Source organism: Boleophthalmus pectinirostris, unplaced genomic scaffold (assembly GCF_026225935.1).
Source record: "Boleophthalmus pectinirostris isolate CB_2022bp ecotype Guang Dong unplaced genomic scaffold, ASM2622593v1 HiC_scaffold_11, whole genome shotgun sequence".
In the NCBI taxonomy this organism is placed as follows: domain Eukaryota; kingdom Metazoa; phylum Chordata; class Actinopteri; order Gobiiformes; family Gobiidae; genus Boleophthalmus; species Boleophthalmus pectinirostris.
Window position 1 is genome coordinate 14,300,805 of NW_026570994.1, and position 6,130 is coordinate 14,306,934.

Consider the following 6,130-nt stretch of genomic DNA (forward strand, 5'->3'; position numbering starts at 1 on the left):
CAGAGTGTTTTCTGTTTAAGAGAAAAACTCTAAATATGTAAATATGAAGGGTCTGTGTGTTAAACATGTGTGAATGAAACAAGACAATTCCAGGTACATTTTGATGAGGAAACATAGAGCATATAACATAGATCAGAAAACAGCGTAACATGAGCCCTGTAAACTTTAGTTTTTTTAATAAAGATAAGATGAATAAACTAGCAACGTACTTCTTATGCATACATATGGTACTACAAATGTAAAAATCCTCAAAGTAGCTCATTCCCATTTGAAATCGCCTGAGCTTACAGCAGAGATAGCCATGTTTACTGGCGTAGATGTATCTAGATTCCTGGTCGACATTCGAATCTGTTTTGAATATTTATAGATCAGGGGAATACACATTATGCCTTATGGCTAAAGGAATGCATAATTAAGGGCAGTTTTTCTCATGGGGATGTACACTGTCAGAACTGTAAACACCACCAGCCCGTGCAGCTTCCATAACCCTAATACAGCATACATTTTTCACTTCAGTTAATGTAACATAAATAAGAATAAAGATTTCCGATACATTTTGACATTTAGAGTCGTTTCTGTCAATAATGAGTAAATATATGGAACACTTTTACTGTGACTAAAACTTCTGTAAAATAAATATAAGCCTATACTACAACTTTTACTACTTTTTCAAATCGAAATTTCTCTGATTGAATGTTTACGCAAGTACTTTTCAGAGGTGGGACCAAGTCATTATTGGGCAAGTCTCAAGTAAGTCTCAAGTCTTTGACCTCAAGTCCGAGTCAAGTCCCAAGTCAAATACAGACAAGTCCAGGTCGAGTCTTGAGTAACTGGCCCATAAGTCCAAGTCAAGTCCAAGTCATCTGCTTTGAGCTTCAAGTCATTTCAAGTCTTTAAACCAAAGTAATTTGGATTTTTGCAATTTATATAAATTTTAAGATAAATTGCACAAAAAAATTGAATATTTATATATGAGTATTTATAAAATATATAGTTGTAGAGTTGTAGAAATGTTTTGTTTTGTTTTTTTGTCTTGACAAGATCTGATTGTGAATCATTACAGTCAGAATAGAAAGAATTCAGATTTAAAAGTGCTTCTCAAGTCTTAAGTCACAGGCCTTAAGTCCAAGTCGAGTCCCAAGTCTTAGTCCATTTTATCAAATCCTAAAATTTGTGACTCAAGTCTGACTCGAGTCAAAGTCACGACTTGCAAGTCCCAACCTCTTAAAGTTAAAGTTAAAATAGTTCATTTCACAATACCTAAAACTGAATACATCACAAATCAATACTTCAATTTCAGTTAACCATTAGCATTACTGTTTATACTTTAAAGTGACATCATGCAAGGGGTGTTCAGCGTATATCTCTATGGCGAAGTTTTCAGCAGTTTCCATGGTGACAAAAGCACCCACATTAGCAAAAATATTGAGCTAAATAAGTTCTTTCTGGTCAGATTGTGTTAAAACAAAGCTCAGATTAAAGTGTAACTTGAGTAACAAAGCTTCAGATGGAGCAGTGCCTGCAGTTAGCATCACACCCCCAGGGATTATTGATAACATCTGCTGCTAAGTATCCAAAGAAATCAATACTTAAACTTCAATTATCCATTAACACTGTAGCTACAATTATGTTTATTCTATTTGGGTATGTTTTTTGACTTTACATTTTACCCCAGATGCCCTTCCATACACTTACTTCTCATCTCTTTGCTTTAGTATGACAAGACCTTGCAACCATAGCCTCCACAGCACTCATTTTTTTGTTGTTGCAGGAGGCTTTAAATCGTGACAGAATTCGTAACTAATAGCAACATGTGTCACTCTTCTTCTTTTTCTTCTTCTTCTTCTTCTTATTTAAATGTCGTCGTGTGCACAAGGCCAGTCCTCGTGGCGTAGGTGTTAAATGGAGATGACTCACCTAATCTTAGAGCAGAGCCCCTTCAGATGGTTCAAACGTACAATTTTCACTGATTTCACCAGCTAATGTATGTCATTTTGAATATTTTATGCATTAATTTGGTTGTTATTGCAGTTTGAGTATCTTTGTTTTGATCTTTCCTGATTTCGAACTTCATGGGTCCATATCTTGCTATTTCTGATCTTTGTAATAATGTTGTTTCCTTATCAAAAACAAACTTGGAGTTGTGTTTTGTTTCATTTATACATGTTTAACACAGAAATCCATCTTTTCTCAAACTGAAAACACTCTTGCGATGTCAGGCGGTAATACAAGAACTGCTCCGCATGTGTGTTTTTAAACTCCATACATGTTCACTAGAATTATTTGGATAATTTCAGGCTTGGAACTGCTAAACTCTACTGAATTAAAGGTAAAAAGTAGCTGTTAACTTGAAAACTATCTCTCCATTACATTACAAAGTGGAACAGAGCGTTTGGAGATGTGGACAGACTAATAATAAAGGATTACTCAAACATGTGAATGAAACAAAACACAACTCTAGGTCTGTTTTTGATGAGATAACAGCATTATAACACGGCTTAAAGCTCACAAGAGTAAATTTTGTGTAATATAGGACCTTGAAAATAATGGCGAATACACACAGCAGATGCAGTTACCATGGTGATATAATTAAACTAGGCGATGATAAACATGACCACAAATTACTGTAATTGCTTTCACAGGACAAAAGTTGACAGTTGGCTTTAGTCTTGTTTTTTATATTGTTATAAAATATATAAAGGAAATAGACTTGTCTGGTTGTGGCAGAGTCACTGGGCTTTTACTGTCATTAGCAAGTGTAAGAAATAATCTGAACTTAATAATATTGTATATATTGTACTGTTGGTCAGATGTTCAATACTTTTGCCTTTGCATTGGCATTTCCTGATTTATGCTCACAGTCAGAGTGCCTGTTTTTCTGGGTATTTTTGAGCTATAAGCCCACCTAATTGAATAAATGTAAGATAGAGCTGTTTAATGTCATACTGTGTCACATTTTTATATAGCGGTTTTCCACCTTCAAGACATTCAAAACAATTTACAACTAATCACTCACCAAAGCACAGTTGGGCAAGTTAATTCAAAACTTTAATGCTTTATTTATTACTTGTTACTGTCATTTCTTGTTACTTTACAATATTACTGTGTTTAAAATGTAAGACATTACACCACTGTTGCAGCACTTTTAAGTTACTCTCACCAAAATAACTGTCGCTGACTGTCAAATAACAATCAGCGAGTGAAGATGCCAAACCTTTGCGTCGTATATGGACTGAAGTAGGACTAAATCAGGACTGAACCGAGGACTGAACAAGATGGACGGAACCACGACTAAACCAGGACTGAACCGAGGACTGAACCGGGTCTAAACCAGATCTAAACCAGGATTAAACCAGGACTAAACCAGGACTAAACCTGGACTAATCTAGGACTACTCTTGGACTAGGAGTTGGAATCTAGGACTGCCCCTGACAGACCCTCGAGCCCCTGGAGCAGGGTGTCCACAAAGCACGATCAAACGTCAGATTCAATTAGCCCCGTGGAGCGTGGAGTGTGGAGTTTTGTGCCGGCACCTCTGGGCCTGTACCGATATTCTCAACCGTAACTCTGGCGTTTCACCATTGCTGATATCGCAGTGATTTTAATAAATTTGTATGAAGAAAAACAAAAAACCCATCAATTCAATCCAGGTTAAAAAAGCATTGTAACATGCATAACTGATATTTGTACCAAGTAAAATATTAAAAATTTTTTCCCCTGTAATGCCTTACATTACTGCGTTACAGCAAAATGCAATGCATTGCAGTAATTTGTTACTTTAATAACGCGTTACTCCCAACACTGCACCAGAGTACGTAGACACTGGAGGTGAGTTAGGTTAAGTGTCTTGCCTAAGAACACAATGATAGCATTCATCTGTGGGAGCTGGAATCACACCAGCCAACCTGTGGGTCAGTGGATTTGACCACTCACCCGAGAAGAAACACAGTGCACCTTTTAAAACAGTGGCAATAACAGTAGTGTTTATAGAGCCAAATTGGAGAAGTATAGAAATATCTTTTGGTTCCTAAATGTTTTCACCTGTGGCTATAATACATGCAGATTGCCTCTAATCTTTCAAATGGCCGATCTCCCGTCTATTTGAGCCAATTACGAGTCATTTTACCTGCAGTATTATGTGACTGTGAACTTCCGCGCATTCTCCTCTGAATCTCTTAATGACAGTACCATAAAAGGTTTGGAGATCAGCGTGATTGCACCCAAATGGGGGACGGTTTCTTGCATTAAATAGATGGAGAGCTTTCGAAGTGGCTTGATTAGGCCGTGAATGCAGAAGCACCTTGAGAGATAATAAGCATTTGATTATCTATATATCTGCATCGGAAATGAGAAAACTTGGTCCCATCCCGAGCGCAGTGTGACGCTATTAGGCTAATAGGGCAACAGTTAAACCAGGACACTTATTTATGCATTGTTTTCTTCTCTCATGCAAAATCTGGCTCAATCTGGGTCATAATGGGCTGTTTACAGCTAAAACAGGCAAATGAGTGAAGGTGTTCAAACTAATCTACAATAAGAAGCATAAGTCAGTATAAGTGAGTACATTTGCATGACCTGAAAAAGTCCATTAACTAAAACCAGAGGTGGGGATTTTAAGTCATGACTTGGACTCGAGTCAGACAGACTATTTTTAGGATTTGAGACTTGACTTGATAAAATGGACTAAGACTTGGGGCTCAACTTGGACTTGAAGGTCACTGACTTGGGACTTGATTCAGATTTGAGGCCTGTGACTTGAGAAGACTTGAGAAACACTTTTAAATCTGAATTCTTTTTATTCTGAACATAATGATTCACACTAAGATCTTGTCAATGTCATGTCTTTTTTAAAAGGAAAAATTAACTAAATTAATTTCTACAACTCTTATCTACTGTATAAATACTCATGTATAAATATACTATGATTTATTAAGTGCAATTTATCTTAAAAGTCATATAAATCGCAAAAATCTAAGCTGTATTTGGTACTTTGGTTTAAAGACTTAAAATTACTTGAGGTTCAAAGCAGACGACTTGGACTTGACTTGGACTTACGGACTTTAGACTTGACTTGGACTTGCCTGTATTTGACTTGGGACTTGACTCGGACTTCAGGTCAAAGACTTGAGACTTACTTGAGACTTGCAAAATAACAACTTGGTCCCACCTCTGACGAGAACCAATAATTAGATCTGATTATTGCTGTGTCTGCGTCATGTCTGAGAGAAATCTGACAAGAACATGTATTTGTATATAATTGGATTTTTTAGTGTAAATGTTGGAATTTAGAAGACAAAGTGTTGCCTCTCTGTACCTCCCACCTTTGTGTGGTGCTAGTTGTAATGTTGTGTTATGTCGTTTGACCATCATCTATGAGGGCTGAGATCTGTGTATTATTTGAATCACTATAAGGATTGTTAATGAATATGAAGGAACACAGTGTTTTCTGGACTCTTTTTTATGGAAGGCTACACAAAGTAAAGTTAATTTTAAAATATCTTTTCAATCTCTGAAAGACCTTTATTTCACTATTTTGTTATTTCCTCATTACAAACATACCTGGAGTTGTGCCTTGTTGTCTAATCATGTGAGCCTGTCTACATCTAAAAATCTCAAAATGCTCTGTTCCACCTTGTCATCACAAAGTTGACAAAGTTCACAAAGTCATGAAGTTGCAGTTTTCAAGTTAACAGTTATCTTTTACCTTTTGTTCAGTAGAAATGGACAAATCCAGGGCTGAAACAATCCAAATGATTCTAATAAAGGTGGGGCGTTTTCTGTTTAAGAGAAGAACTCAGCCTAAATATGGAGGATTTGTGTGTCAAACATGTGTGAATGAAACAAAACACAACTCCAGGTTTGTTTGTGATGAAGAAAAAACATTAGAAGATCACAAACGTCACAAAATAGAGTAATACAGGCCCTTTAAGTAGAGACTTAGCAAAACAAAATGTAAAAACCCCACATGTGTAATTGCAAATCAGCAAGGTGCTCAAAAGAACTGCTTCGGAGACAATAGCGTGTTAAAAATCCATTGTTGCTTTTTAACTCGCAATTAAATCAGGAATGGCTCAATTAGCTGCTTATAAAAACAGAAGGGAGGGGTTTGCAATTAGACAAGTTACATAGG